Genomic DNA, 15,906 nt, shown 5'->3' with positions numbered 1-15,906 from the left:
AATGTACTAAACATAATAGGGTCAAGACCATGCTTCGCATACATATCAAAATTAGGGGTGCCTTCTGGAGGCGCCAGCTGAGCTTCTTCCAATCAAGCATCTGCAGAACAACAATGACAACAGAAAGACAAGAACTTACGAACACCAGGCATTTTCTAAAAGAAAACAAATTCGTTATTTTTGCCTGGCAAAGCAATTGCAAGTGTTTTTTATCAAAAACGATCCTCAGACCGTACCAAACTCAAACCTCACTGGTACCATATCCACAAAGAACCAAAACAAACTCACCTGATATGAGTAGCACAAATAAACCAATTCTCCACTGCCGACTCTTCAGATCAAATGGTCAGATCCAAGGGTTTCGCTGTTTAGGACTCCAGTCGGGATGACCACTGGGCGAGGCACCATCCGGCAGGACAGAAGGGGCAGCTGCGAGCAAACAATACTCTTCGTGCAGGGATCCCTGAACCGTCAGTCTGACCCGACGATGTCCTCGGCTTCCCCTCCGTCTGCGGAAGGGGATGGATAAATCACCGAAGGAGTCCCTGTCTGGGCGCCAACTGAAGGAAGTGGCCCGATTCGAGTCACTCGGGTCACTAATGACCACCTCTCAGCCTTCCATACCAAATGAAGAGTCGGTCAGACAGTAGAAAATACAAACCAATAGCTGTTTATTAGATGCACTCAGAGCGGAGCCCAGTCTGCCCAGTCACTAGGAGTGCTGCAGAGGGACTGAAATCGACAAGCAAAAAGATACATTATGTACATTTCGTAACTGGGCTGAAGCACGCCCCCAGTGGAATTTTCCAGGCAGGTGCTGCTAAGCAAAGAAATACAGGGAGAAAAACAATCTCAGTGCTCATATGTTACACAAAGTTGCAAAGTCCAAGGTTGTTCCAGTCGGGCCCGTCACCAGACAAGTGGGAGAAGGCCTTTATCTACTGAGAAAGGTTTGCGCTAATAAGAACAATCCATTCATCAGCGAAGCAAAACCCAACCTTGGAGAAACGAAACCTAGCAGAGGCCTTTTGTTAGAAATAGCTAAGGATTAGTTTCGATCATGATTCAAAATGGCTTCTAAGAAGAAAATGGTGCCCCGGAGGCTAACTTACATAGAATAATGCGCAAGCAGAAACATTTCTATTCTAACAAGAGAAGCAGTCAGTGACATGTCAGCATGCCACCAATAGGATCAATACATTGGCGGTGGAAATATGTACTTTGGAGGAGATTTAAAAAAACTGCAACATAAAACAAGGTATGTGAAGCACAGATTTGCTAGGATACAAGCGGCAGGCATACTCTCTGTTGGACATCTGGTCGGCATACCCTCGATAGCAGGTAGCCGCCAGCAGAAGCATGAGAAATAGTGAGACAGCATCATCAGGCCAGGTCAGATACACATCTGAGTGCTAGCAACACATGTAAGCTTCTGTAAATGTGTCAAAGCCTGTAAAAATTTTACATTTTGATTCTTGTCCATGATAAAAACATTGCTTACCCTGAATAAATGTACACACTGCTGCTATCCATCGGCTGCCTCTGCTAAAGGACTAGTTTGTGAGAATTAATTTGGCAGTGTTTTGTGGTTAATATCCATTTGTATGAGGATAGGAGAAACTGGAGGAAGGTCTCTCTTGAGTCCATGGGTCCTGTTCTTCATAGTACCCCTCCTCAGCTTATGGGTGATCCCAGCAACGATGCATCTACTTTTAATTGCTGGGTCACCTCTTGATACAATTGCTCCGACCAAAACCATGAAATTGGCCAGGAATAAGCCCTCTGCTCCTTGGTTTACTACAGAACTCCGTTTGGAGAAAAGCTCATGTAAGAAGCTAGAGAGTGCTTGGCGGAAAACCTACAATTCAGAGGCCAAATACATCTACAAAGCAACACTAAAAATTTTCCATGGCCTCAAACGCTTTACCATTAGAAATTATGTTGCCAACCAAATTAAGGCTTCTGATAACTCCTCTGTGGAAGTCTTTAAGATTGTGCAGGGCTTTATGAAACTGCAAGCTATGAAGAGTACCATTGCTTCCTCGGCCACTCTATGTGATAATGTATCTACTTTCTTTCAGGAGAAGGTTCATGCTATTTATTCCTCCTTCACTGTGACGGAGTCTCCTACCACGACTTTTCTGTCTCCTGTCCACTCCGGTGTTTTGGCTGAATTTCGCCCATTCTGCCCAGAAGCTTCCCTTTTAGTTTTGAACAGAGTTAAGTCTGGTCCGCCCCTTGACCCCTGCCCAGCTAGATTTTTCAAGCTGTTGGCCCCTCTGCTTAACCCCCATTTAAATTCGATCTGGAATGCTTCTCTGACAACGAGCAGTTATCCTTCCATCTGGAAAAAGGCATACATCCTGCCGATCCTTAAGAAAGAGGACGCGGACCCAGCGGTATTTAAGAACTTTAGGGCGATCTCTCTACTGCCAGCACCTGCAAAAATCCTAGAGAAGGAAGTTCAGAGGCAGTTATCTACTTCCTGAAGGCTAATAACCATCTCCATGACTCCCAATCTGGTTTTAGATTGGCTATAGTACAGAGACTGCCCTGCTGGAAGTGGCAGAAACTATATGTGAATCTTTAGACCAGGGTAGCAATGCTTGTGCTGCTGGACTTGTCTGCAGATTTTGACACGGTATCGCACCAGATTCTGCTGGAAAGACTGGCATTGTTAGGAGTGACGGGACCGGCTCTAGCTTGGTAGCGCTCTTTTCTCAATGCCCGGTCACAGCAAGTTTTTCTCCGCCCTCATGTTCCCTCCTCTAGTCCTCTTGTGTGTGGAGTCCCCCAGGGATCGGCATTGAGCCCTACTATTTTTAATGCCTGTCTTACCACCCTGGTATCGTTAGTCGAACAATGTGGGGTGAGAGTGGTCTCATACGCTGACAACACTCAGCTGGTGTTCTCTTTTAAAGATCATGCAGAGGTTGCATTTTATAGTTTTAGGCGCTGTTTGAACAATATTTCCTCCTGGATGACAGACAGTTGCTTGAAATTAAATGCTGACAAAACGGAGGTACTGTTTTTTAATAAACCTTCTCCTCCATCGTCCGAGCTCTGGTGGCCGATGGAGCTAAACCCCCCACCCACTCCTGTCACCTCAGTTAGAAATCTATGTTTTAAATTTGGTTCTAACCTCTCAGGCAAGGCCCAGATTGCTCAAGTTTCCGCATCCTGCTTTTGGAAACTGAAAGCCTTGCGGAGATTCCTCCATCTTCTGCCTATGGACTGTCGGTAAACGGTGGTACATGCTCTAATCACGTCTCAGCTGGACTATGCCAACAGCTTGTACCTGGGTCTCCCAGCCTACTTGATTAGGAAATTGCAGACTATCCAGAATGCTGCAACTAGGCTCATTAGAAACGTGCCACTCCGCCACCATATCTCCCCTTATCTGCGTAGCCTCCACTGGATTCCAGTCAAAGGAGAATAGAGTTTAATGCCCTGTCCTTGGCTTACAGAGCTTCTAGAGACAGGGGCCCTAGATATTTGAAGCAGAGACTCCAGAAATATGGCCAGACCAGGGCCTTGCGATCTAATCATCAGGGATTGCTATGGATTCCTTGCTTTGCAAGAGCCACGATTTGCGGGTGAGGCTTTTTCAGTGAGAACTGCTTCCCTTTGGAATTCCATGCCTGACCATCTTCACAAGGCTGTCAGAACTTAAGTTCAGGAAGGCTTAGAGAACCTGGGTGTTCGATCTACCTTAGTTTGTCCTTCCCCTTCCCTAACTGTTGTATCCACTGTTTAGCACCGGGACACCACCGTTGGTGGTAGCTGTGCACTGTAAAAACAAACAAAACAAAAAAACATTGTATCATAACTGTGGGTCAAAGCACAAACCTGATTTCATTTCCTTTGGTTTCTTAAAATGGAATTACAATAACTAAACTTCTTTTTGGAGTGTTTCTCACCCAATGTAAAGCGAATGAACCAGCTTGAACTTTTCGGTGGCAACTGGCCATACTTTTGACTATCCGAAGCTTGGTCTGGTTCTTATTTTCTTCACTGCATTGCACTAGCAATTAGACATGTGAGTACTTGTCCTACTTTATGGAAGAAAAGCATAGGAAACATTTCAGACACTGCAAGCTTATGAGCAGATATATATTTCCAAACTATGTGATGAGCCGATCAATAAAAGAATTAAGACGATTAAGATGATTCATTTAGCCTCCTGCAGGAAACCATCATCCGCTACACCTGGGAGGTATGCATTCTGGAGCTTTTGAAATGCACTAAATAATACAGGGCGGTAATGAAGTTTGCTGATTTGGCTTTCCTCTTGGCAAAACAGGTCAGTACCAGCAACTGGAAAGCGGTGAACACCCCATTAGTCTCTCAGTGGTGTAACACAGGCCCCCGCAGCCCCCGCGGTGCGGTGAGCCTCTCAGCACAGTAATCTGGACATAGAGCTCCTGATTAAATCTGGTGCGTGGGCCCCTCTATGTACCTTGCAGGTGGGCCCCCTCAAGTTTCGTTACACCACTGTCGCCTCTACATGGACACTCACCATGCTAGCGGGGGCTCGGGCCGAGAGCATACTACTACACAAGGAAGAAATAAAAGGCATCTGTAAACATCCCATCTCAGATACCTGGGACGCCCTTCTCAACAAATTCCAAGAGCCGACATAGACCCCCCACCTCCCTCCTTGACCACACATGCCAGATTAACGAGTTGTCTTCCCTTCCCTACTGCCCCAAACTTCACTCCTACTTAGTGGCTGCCCTATCCATCCCCTACTGACTTCGTCCAGCCTTGGAGATGTTAATGACACACCATTCATTGTCAGGAACAAGTGCTTTGCTTCCCTGCTTCCTGCCCCCCCCCCCACACACACACCTTCACCCATTTTCGGTTTTTGCTTTTTCTCTCCTTTTTCTTTTTCCTCCCCTCCTTCACCCTCCACCCCATTCACGGGTTATCACTTATTCCTTTTTAATTGGTTGCTGTTCCAAAAGTCGTTTTTTTGTTTTTATTTCTATCCAGTTGCATCCTTGATACACAATGGTATGCACATTTGGATTGATTGTCGTAGTTTTTCCTGTTCATGAACAAGACTCAGTGTTTTATTATTTACAACATATGCATGTTTATGTCAAAAATGCCAATAAAACCTACTCCAAAAAAAGTAATAAGACGATTGACTAGGGTGCTAGAGGATGAAGCCAACTCCACTGCTAATCCTCTAGAAAGTATAAATATTGTCCAAATATCTCTAATTTTGCAATGGTTGCAAATGTTGTCTGCTTCCGGACTTGGGGCCATATGTAGGTGGGCTTGCATTTACCACTTCATAAATACCGAATTTTACCGATTCGGTATTTATGAAGTGGTAAATGCTATGTAGGTAATGAGTCGGTAATAAATACCGATTCGTTAAAATTCGGTAATTACCGAATCGGTATTTACCGATTCGGTAATGAGGCATACCTTCCCATTGATGGGAAGGTATGCCTCATTACCGAATCGGTAAATACCGATTCGGTAATGGGGGGAACACATGCAAGGGTGGCAGGGTGTCACATTGACACCCTGTTGCACCCCTGAATCGGCCATGTGTGCACATGTGGCACACATACATGCCCTAAGGGCATGTGTGTCTGCCACATTGCACACTTGTAGGCGCTATGAAATGCATTTCCACATCCATTCATTATTTACCACCAACTATTAGTTGGTGGTAAATACCGACTCATAACAACACCCACACACTCCCCCTACATCTCATTTCTGTATTCAGAATTTACCGAATCGGTAAAATTACCGATTCGGTAATTATTACCGATTCGGTAAATTCCGAATACAGAAATTGTCCCCCTACATACCAAAAGCCTAAATACCGGTCGGTAACGGTATAGTTACCGAAAATCGGCCGTTACCGACCGGTATTTGGCTACCTACATGAGGCCCCAAGTGAGCACTAGTACCAAAAGGTTGGTGTCTGCTATCATGAAGGCTGGGTGCTGTGTTTATAACGCTGACAGCTTTGAAAATAAAACAGCAGATTATTATCTGAGATAACGTTAAAGATTTCCATAATATTCATGATATTTTTGGCTCTCTGGTCTGGGTTACAAAGTACATTTGGGGATTGGGGAATAAAAATACTGAAAGTTGTTCTAAACATTCTTGTTGTCTTTCTCCTTCTTTATATTGTTTATATTCTAGTATGAGGTTCTTGTTAACTCTTCTTGTCGATGCTGATGGTTAGGAAGTTAAATTGGAGGAAAGAGAAGACTGTGCAAGGAGTGTTTTATGTAATATGTTGGTTTGTACTGCAGAAGATCGGGTGATTGTCGGATAAATGTGAAGTGCTCAGCCTAATGTTTTGTTAATGAAATTCAATTTACTGTTGACTTCTTGGTGTTTACTGGCTACACAATTATCTAATGGGTGTATGGATTTGTTTATTTATACAGAGCAGAAATATAATTGATAATCTTTGATGCCTTCATAATTTCAAACAAATGGCTTTCATGCAAAATATGTACTATGAAACGCACCATATGTTCTCATATCTTTTAAAAATGACTTACGGGAAGATCCCTGGAGGTGATTGACTTGTTTACCTTACCAATGTGCTCTCTGCTATGTGTGTTGCTCTTACAAACATTCTCAGAGACGCTTGTGGTTTGCAGTCCAGTCAGGATTGTACACAGGCCGAGGGTGTGTAATGATGTTGACAAGTAATTAATGATGGGTCAGCATTAATGATACTTGCACCTTGTTTCCTCTGCATCTGGGACCTTGGTTTGTCGGCCAGTTGCTTTTTAGTTGTTTTTGGCTAAAACTGACTGTTGCAGTTAAATCCCTCGGTATCACTGGTTTCCATGTAGAATGTATGTACATTATCGTGTGTGGCGTCTGTAGGTAATGTCTCCAGAAAACTTCCTGTCACCAAGTCTGTAATACTCTTACATTGGACTTTTTACAATTTCTTTTTCTAGCTATAAAGGATCAGTGGGGGAAAAAACAGGTTTTCAAAGTCCTTCTACAGCGTAGGAGATCAGCTGAGTGTCTAAGGAAAGCAGGGAGCTGATCCCAGAGTTGTGCAGCCTTCACCGGGAAGGCACATCCACCCAACAAGTTCACACAATGGCTCTCTAGAGAACTACATGAAGAGAGCAAATTTCTAAGGGTAACAGAAAGAAAACACTTTTGTAAATGAAATCATGCAAACACACATCTCAAGTGCTAACCTTACAAAAACACATATTTGATGCCAAGCACTCATTTTAGTTCACACCTACAAACAGTCTATAACTGTCTGTTGTTGAAATACCTATTGTGTACAATAACAATACTTATACAGGTCTTTAGGTAAGCCTGCTGCTCATGACTGGTGGGCTTTGTCTAGCTAATTTGCTTGCTTCCTATTTGATGGCTCTCTTTCATCTTTCTAGAGTTTAACCCTCCTCTGAAGTATAGCTTCTTTATCATCCTTTTGATTTGATGACTGCTTTCTTTTAACTGCTGACATTCAGGGAACGACTTTTTTTTCAGCACTCCGTAGGAGTCCATATGTTGTCTTGCCCTTTCCCTGATTGCAGATTTGTCACTTTTTTGCTCTCCCCCAGGACATCCACTGTTTCCCATGCCCCTTCCTGTTTCTCTTTCTCTCACCTCTGACCAAACTGATGAACGCAGACACCCTACCAAAGTCTGGTCTTCTTTCTAGGAGATGTCACAATCAGACGTGTTACCATCAGAGCAGGTCTAAGACCATCTTCACTTTTCACAGACTCTATTCAAACTAAGACTAAGAACGATATGATTTTGTTTTTATGCACCATCAGAAGAGGACAAGTCCAGTCTTTTTTACCTATACATCAACTCACACACACACATATAGCACACCAACACCCACTCCCACACTGATTTAGACAGTCACACACCGACTAACCCTGGGCGTAATTCGCATAGTCGCGCTCAGCTACGCGAAGTGCACTTTGCACTACGTTGTGCTATGTGTAGCTACGCGAACTGTGTAGTGTGGTAGGGAAATGCTGTTCGCAATGATTTCACAGTGCCGGATGCTTGTCCACACTGTCCAATCATTGCGAACGGCATCATGCACAGTGCAAGCGGTCGTTTTCTGCCGCTCAAGTAGATATGTACTCGAGCGGCAGCTTTCTCAACGCGGACTAGTAGTTCTCATCACGAGCGGTCGCGAGCATACGCAACCACTCGCAATGAGAAACCTGACCTTCCCGCGTTGAGAATCTCGCCGGGAGATTTATTTTCCATGCTTGTGATTGGCAACTTGATGTTGCCGATCGCGAACGAGGAAAAAGTCTCACTGGGATGTTGATTTTGCTCGCTCACGGTCGCCAACATGACATTGAGGATCACGAGCGAGCAAAAAATGTCCGCTACGCCACGCGTTTTTGCACTGTGCTACGTGCGATTCGCGTAGTGGCGCTCGCTACGCACACTCCGTGAGCGTAGCGTAGTTTTCCGCCCAGGGTTAACACTGACTCAGATGACATATGTTAGAAGCAGTATCACTCTTACTAGTTTAGAAAGAATATAAATTTAACTTATGCATTAGCTTTCTATATATCTTTAAGTCTCAGAAACATTTAGAAAATACTTTCACACACTGGATGATTTCATGAGTGATGTCATTTGAGATCTCATCAGTGATGTCACTGACCATGTCATGAGTGATGTTATTTGTGAGGTCATAAGCAGTGCATTGTGGGGGTGTAAGTTATAGTTAGCTCAGGTAACTATAACTGCTGAATTTCAATTGTTTTGTACGAGGGAAATCTGAGCTAACTATAAAGTCTGTATAACCTTTGTTTTTTTCAGTGAATTTCTACGTTTAAAAAAAATTATATTTCCTAACTATAACGTTCCTACTACCTTTGTTTTTTCAGTGAATGCCAACGTTTTAAAAACTTTTTAATCCTAACTGTAACCTGTCACGTTTGACAGTGGGTTTGTGAGTGGCTGTGTGGGTCAGTGAGTGGGTCTGTGAGTGCTGTGTGAGTGGGTGGGTGAGTGTCTGTGTGGGTCTGTAAGTGGAGGTATGAATACCTGTGTGAGTGGGTGTGTCAGTGCCTGTGTTTGTCTGTGAGTGGGTCTGTAAGTGCCTGTGTGGGACTGTGAATGGACCTGTGAGTGACTGTGTGAGTGGGTGTGTGAGTGCCTGTGTATGTCTGTGAGTGGGTGTGTGGGGTAACTATGGATTTTGGGCATTTTCATACTTAGGGTATTTAAAAGGGAGAACCATGGACTCTGCTCTCACCAGGAGATGACACGAAATAAACCACTCATCACAGTCAGTCACTACACTTGAGATTGTGCTCCAATAGATCAACGAATATTTCACCAGTGGTGGCTGGCACGGATTGGGGGTGGTGGGCAGGGGGTGGTAAAAAAAATAATGTTATTTACCTCCCTGCCACTGCTGCCGTGTCTTTTCTCGTTGTCCCTCCTTGTTGTTGCTCTGCTCCGGCTGGAAGAAGGAAGCACCCAGGCTCCCCGAGCTAATCACAATGCTGCAGTGCAGCATTGTGATTGGTCTGAACGCTGTGGTTCGGTGATCAGACAGGGACTGAGGGTCTGGGCATGTTCTCCACCCAGGCTGTAATTTAGCCTGCATGGAGAACATACAAAGTGCGCACGACGGTGACGGCCGGTCAAACTGCCATGCACACAGATAGCAGTGCATACCATTCCCAGTGGGAGCCTTTTATCCCCCTGGCCCTGCCTCTCCAAGACTCCGTGACACAAAATAAAATGATAATAAACCACGGTTTTCTTTACGCTGCTGGAAGGAGGCGCCGTTGAAATTCACCTCCATTAAGGATTTTATATCGTTTTTCAACGTTGAATACGAGAGAGAACACGCTTGCTTTCCCTTTGCCCAAGCCGAAGCCCAAGAAGTTAGGATTGTTTGTAATTTACTGAAGTGGAGTTTCAACTGGGACTCCTACTATAGTTATATTTGTAAGTGCTTCCCCTTGAGGTTTCGTTTCTGTGAAATCAGCACAAGGGTCAGAATCAAACCTCATTTTTTCCAAGGAAAGTCTCCAGTTCTGCCGAAAACATCTGTCCAACTGGAGTGCTTTCATTTGGCTAATTAGTAAGGGCTACCTCGTTGGGTAAATGTCTAATGCATATTCTACACTACTGTTGTGTAAAGGACCACGAGGTGTGCATGTAACATCAGCAATATGCTTTTTCCTCAAGCATTTTCATCCACAAATCTATGATAAAGTGAAACCTCGTCAAAAGAAGAATATGCGACTACAAAAAGGGGAATCTCCACCAAACAGGAGTACTTCCTCTTAACTAAATTAAGTAAGTGCTTCTTTGTTTGGTGGAGATGTCCTTGTATTCCTCTACATCAATAAAGCGTCACCAAAATCGTCTGGAAATGTGTTCAGGTGCCTTTCGTTAAGCTGTCCATCAACGTGGAATAAAGCGGGAAGACCTTTACAGACTACTAAGGAAAATGGGGAGAGGCCAAATGGGTGGAGCTTGCAAATGATTTTCTCCATTTTCACAGTAAGGGTAATGAAAAGTGAGACCCATGGTCTCTGTCTGCATTTTTTTCCAAGGGGAGGGGAGCCGTGTGTCCCCCATCCCGGGCCAATTTCTGCCCGGGGACCCCATCCCCCAAGGACCAGCCAGGTCTACCTGGGTGCCCTTTCCCCACTCAGGGAACCCTGTGTGTATCATTGGTGACTGGGGTGGAGCCTCAAGGCCCCCGTGATCCCTGACGGCTCCCCGCCTCCTGCAGGAGCTGGCATTGCTCCTGCACACAGGGAGCTGCTAGAAATGCAGCTCCCTGTGTGCAGAAGCAATCGTTTCACCTGTTTACCTGCCCACATGACAGTTTCTCTCTCTGTTATGTTATGTGTATTTGTATAGTGCACAACTCACCTGGGAGGTATCCCTACATTTGTCAGTCCATGGATTAACTTTGCCATAGTTGTCAACATTGAATCAGGAAGTACATAATTGTGTTCTGAAATTAGCCACAACCACCTTTTTTTTGCACCCTCTGTCGCCTTTTCTTGAAGCTCTCTGAGCTCACTCAATATTGCTTGTACTGGATTCAACAAAAACAAAATTACATTGTCAGTTTCATTAGTTATACTTTCAGATTTACATTATTCTTGTATTTTAAAATTGATTGTTACTGTTTCAAGAGCAAAATTCCTGAAAATCTAATTGGCAAAGCGGTTGCAATGGTGACCATGTCATCAACAGACTTAGGAGCAATACACTTTACAATCTAAATGACTTTGGGTTGCTGTAAAGCTTTCAACAGTTTCAAACTGTATGTCCCGTTCCTAATAGGAATACCAGAGGACGTCATATACCCCCTTTGTGAATATAATACCCCCAAAATCACGTACCACTCCAGAACCATGCTGGCTATCTGTGTAGATAATCACATTCAGTTTAAATTAGCCAGACTGCATGCTCTTGTCAGGAAATTCAGTTCTGCTACTTGTACTGAAGTTCCATTAGACAAGTATGATGCTTCAAAAATTTCAGAAAAGAGGTAAGTGATCTTTTGGAAGAACTGGGAACAACTGTGTTTTTGTTTATTACAATTTTATTTTTAACTCAAAATCATCACCTTAGGATTGAATTGCAACATCATCCATTGTATAGTAAATAGTGCATTCATTTTGCAAAGTAAATCCCTTCCTAGCAAGTTAATGGGGCTCGAATCACAGTATATAAATTGGGGATCATTTTCTATAGAACATATTTTTACAGGGACATTTGCTGAAACCCGATTTGTAATTTGTTTATTTATGATTTCTACAACTTGGACTTCTTTTCCCAAGAGGGGTAGGTTTAGAACCTTCATGAACAAAACTGTGGGGCTGGTAGCACCGGAATCAATCAAGAATGATGCAGGGGACCATTACCCTCACCCCCTAAATATGGGTAATTTAGGTCTACCTCTAAGACTGCACCAGTCATGCAATACTCCTTACCCCTCAAACATTGTCACTGCAAGTGAGTTGCACCCGGTCTACACTGGGGAAAATCACTTGTTATCATCAATTATGTTGCTGAAAACCTGAACTCTGATAATGAAGTATAATTTTTCATGGTATGCTGCAACACTGGAGCTACAGGCATATTTGTATGAAATTGTCCTTCATTTTGAGTCTGTCGAACTGGGGCATAATTTGGTACCAACTGAATTGCATTCTGCTCCATCTGGAGAACAATATCATTCTGAATTAGATTTGGATACTGTCTACATTCACGCTCCAGTGACCAGTTTTTCTACAGATATGACAAGCTGTGCTCTTCTTAAGCATGTTGATGTTGCATTCATTTTGTAATAAATTATGTAACCCTCTATCACAACTTTGTGGAACCACATTCTCATCTTGTGCAGACGTAATTTCCTTGCATACCAAGTACTTGCATCCCAAAATTTTAATCTGCACCAGAATTTGCACCATCAGCAAAACTAGAATCAAAACCAGAGTTCACCATCACCACCTTTCTGAAGCTGTTTCGTCTGTGAAACCATCAGCTTTTCCTTGATCTTTCTCTGCTTAGCAGTGAAGCAGTTTCTACAATACTCTGCATACTTGAGTATCTCATTGATACTCTTGGCCTGCTAACACATCACACTCTGCTGAATGAAAACTAAGCTCCGGACATAAACCCAAAATGAAGGTTGATATGAATCCACTAGCTCCTTCTTTTGCTGGATCTTCAACTCCACTGTACTTTCTATACATACGCCTCTCATAGAGTGAATGCACTAATTTTTTTTGGCTACTGTTTAGCCCTCATGCTTTTTGCTCAATCCACTGCCTTCTCTGGCACCCACTCCTTCAAAAGTTCTCTCATTTATTTGTTTTTCTAGATAACAAGAGCACCCAGACCATTATTAGAAACACTGTGGGAGGTTTTTTAACCAAGTGACAGCCGCTTTGCACTCACGCAAAAAGAAATCCACAGGAACAACTGGTGTGTGTTTCTTGCATGGCTTATTGTAGTTTTCCCTATGTTAGCCTAATTGTGCATGTTGTAGGCTGTATTTTCTTTTGCACACGTTACTAAATAAACACGCTAACTTTTGTGCCAGGTTGTACTTTCACAAGGAACCTGCATGTGTTTTTGTGTTCTATTCTTTTCCTGTGATTTAGTCTGAACACCACAGACAAGGTCAAATAACAATGCCCCTTGTTATTCTCACTGGTCAGGCACTAGCACCTAGACACAACACAAGAACGCAGCTGCTGTTTGTGAGCACACATATCTTTGCATATCACTGAGCACAAGAGGATAAGTAAACACCGAGCCAGGGTTCTGAGACAAGATTGATACGTCAGCTTGAGATGTAGAACATCCATCAGTGTATGCTAAGGTACAAGGTCCACCACTAATCCCAGAGATCTTTGACATCGAATCATTTAGTTTTGGTAGTAGGGGAGAGGGGTGTAGGTACTCTGTCTTCTAACATGACAGGGTTTTTTAAGGTATATGGTTTATTGACCATGCCAACAGTATTTTTTGTATGCATTTGTTTCCTAATTGTGGCACAAATACTGCATTTTAGAGCACGATAGTTTAAATAAATATTCTAAACTTCCTTGGTTATCCTATTGTGGATGAATACGAGTGAGAGAGTGAAAGGGTGTGCCATCTTACCGCGAATCCTGGGAGGGCTGAGAGTGTTGTATTCTGGGGTGTCAATTCACTTGCTTCTCTGGTAAGGTTAAGAGGGTAAGTGAGGCACTATAGCTAGTCGGACTCTGGCTCTTAGGTACTGCGGTGGTATGGGTACTCAGTCCATACATGCCGATATTCTATGATACCATCCATAGTTCTGTTCCTGAGCAGAATACCTGCAACACAACAATCTCAAACAATGTGTTCAAATCCACCCAAAGCACTTTTGAAATAGTCACTAGTCTTTCAACTTCTGTGTACCATTTACCCATTTTCTCTCTGAGTATAGGAAAAGTTGTCACAAATGCATAAATATAAGACCTGTCCCAAGTCACATGCCCATATGCTCCTCCATGTACTATTCAAAAAGGAAATTCTATCACACCCATTTTTATTTCAGGGTCACTCGTAACCATCCTTACTTCAGGATCAATCTTTTTCTTTATAGAGACAGCCTTTTTCTTTTACTTATTTTTATATTTTCTCGGATCCCTCCATTTCTTTAATGGTCACTCAGTTCTTTGATATGTTCTCGCAGAGTCATTAGACCCATTTTCCTCACTTTGCTTTCAATTAAATCCATTCTAAAATGTTGATGCAATATTCTCGGTTTGTATATTTCAGTGTCATATTCTTCTGCCAGTTCTACAAGCCTGTCGTGCTTCATGTGTAAACCCAACTGATTTCTTGAACAGATATCTCAATCCATTTGTATTGTTAAATCAGGACAGCATGGTAGAAATCACCATGAAATGAACAGCGATCGGTGCCTCATGCTCTGTGGCTGCGGCAGTGAGTCTCCTCAGGACATGATGCACTTTTTAATGTTCTGCACCTTTTATACTGTTCCTAGAAAGTTAATTATCCTCATTCTCAAACAAGCATTTGCAATGCAATAGGTCTCGCATTTATAAGAGTTTGAACTATTGGCATTGTAAAATTACAATGCCTTTTATTTATGTTTTGGTTTTAAAACAAATAAAAGGCATTGTCATTTACAATGTCAGTAGCATAAACTCGCATAAAAGCAGCGTGTAGTGTGCAGCGTGCAGCAGTGTGAGGCGTGCAGCAGTGTGAGGCGTGCAGCAGTGTGCGGTGTGCAGCAGTGTGAGGCGTGCAGCAGTGTGTGGCATGCAGCAGTGTGTGGCGTGCAGCAGTGTGTGGCATGCAGCAGTGTTTCGTGTAGCAGTGTGAGGCGTGCAGCAGTGTGCGGCGTGCAGCAGTGTGCTGCGTGCAGCAGTGTCGTGCAGCATGCAGCAGTGAGTAATGCAGCACTGTGCAGCAGTGTGTGGCGTGCAGCAGTGTGAGGCGTGCAGCAGTGTGTGGCGTGCAGCGGCATGCAGCAGTGTGTTGCGTGCAGCAGTGTGAGACGTGCAGCAGTGTGAGGCGTGCAGCAGTGTGAGGCGTGCAGCAGTGTGTGGCGTGCAGCAGTGTTTCGTGTAGCAGTGTGCGGCGTGCAGCAGTGTGCAGCGTGCAGCAGTGTCGTGCAGCATGCAGCAGTGAGTAATGCAGCAGTGTGCAGCAGTGTGTGGCGTGCAGCAGTGTGCGGAGTGCAGCAGTGTGTGGCGTGCGGTGGCATGCAGCAGTGTGTGGCGTGCAGCAGTGTGAGGCGTGCAGCAGTGTGAGGCGTGCAGCAGTGTGCGGCGTGCAGCAGTGTGAGGCGTGCAGCAGTGTGAGGCATGCAGCAGTGTGAGGCGTGCAGCAGTGTGAGGCGTGCAGCAGTGTGTGGCGTGCATCAGTGTTTCGTGTAGCAGTGTGAGGCGTGCAGCAGTGTGCGGTGTGGAGCAGCATGCAGCAGTGTGCGGCGTGCAGCAGTGTGCTGCGTGCAGCAGTGTCGTGCAGCATGCAGCAGTGAGTAATGCAGCAGTGTGCAGCAGTGTGTGGCGTGCAGCAGTGTGCGGCGTGCAGCAGTACATTCCGTATGACTGCCCTCCTCAAATCTGTGCTGCTGCTAGAGACAAACAAACATTGTAAATTATCTACTTATCTAAGACACATTAACATCATTACAAGGCCATGTGCTTGCCCCTGAAAGCTCAGGTAGCCATACTAGCTAAACATTGAGTCACGTCTTGAGCCAATCAGGTGAAGTTTTATAAGTCTTGCTGAATGCTGTTCCTCTTTATCAGACAAAGTAAATTCCAGGACAGAACAGATGAAAATGAAATGTGTCCTTCTCCGATTGGGTAATGTAGTAGCATATAGTCACATATAGTGTTTCCT

Source organism: Triturus cristatus, chromosome 4_1 (assembly GCF_964204655.1).
Source record: "Triturus cristatus chromosome 4_1, aTriCri1.1, whole genome shotgun sequence".
Classification (NCBI taxonomy): Eukaryota; Metazoa; Chordata; class Amphibia; order Caudata; family Salamandridae; genus Triturus; species Triturus cristatus.
Note: the sequence above shows the minus strand (reverse complement) of the source record.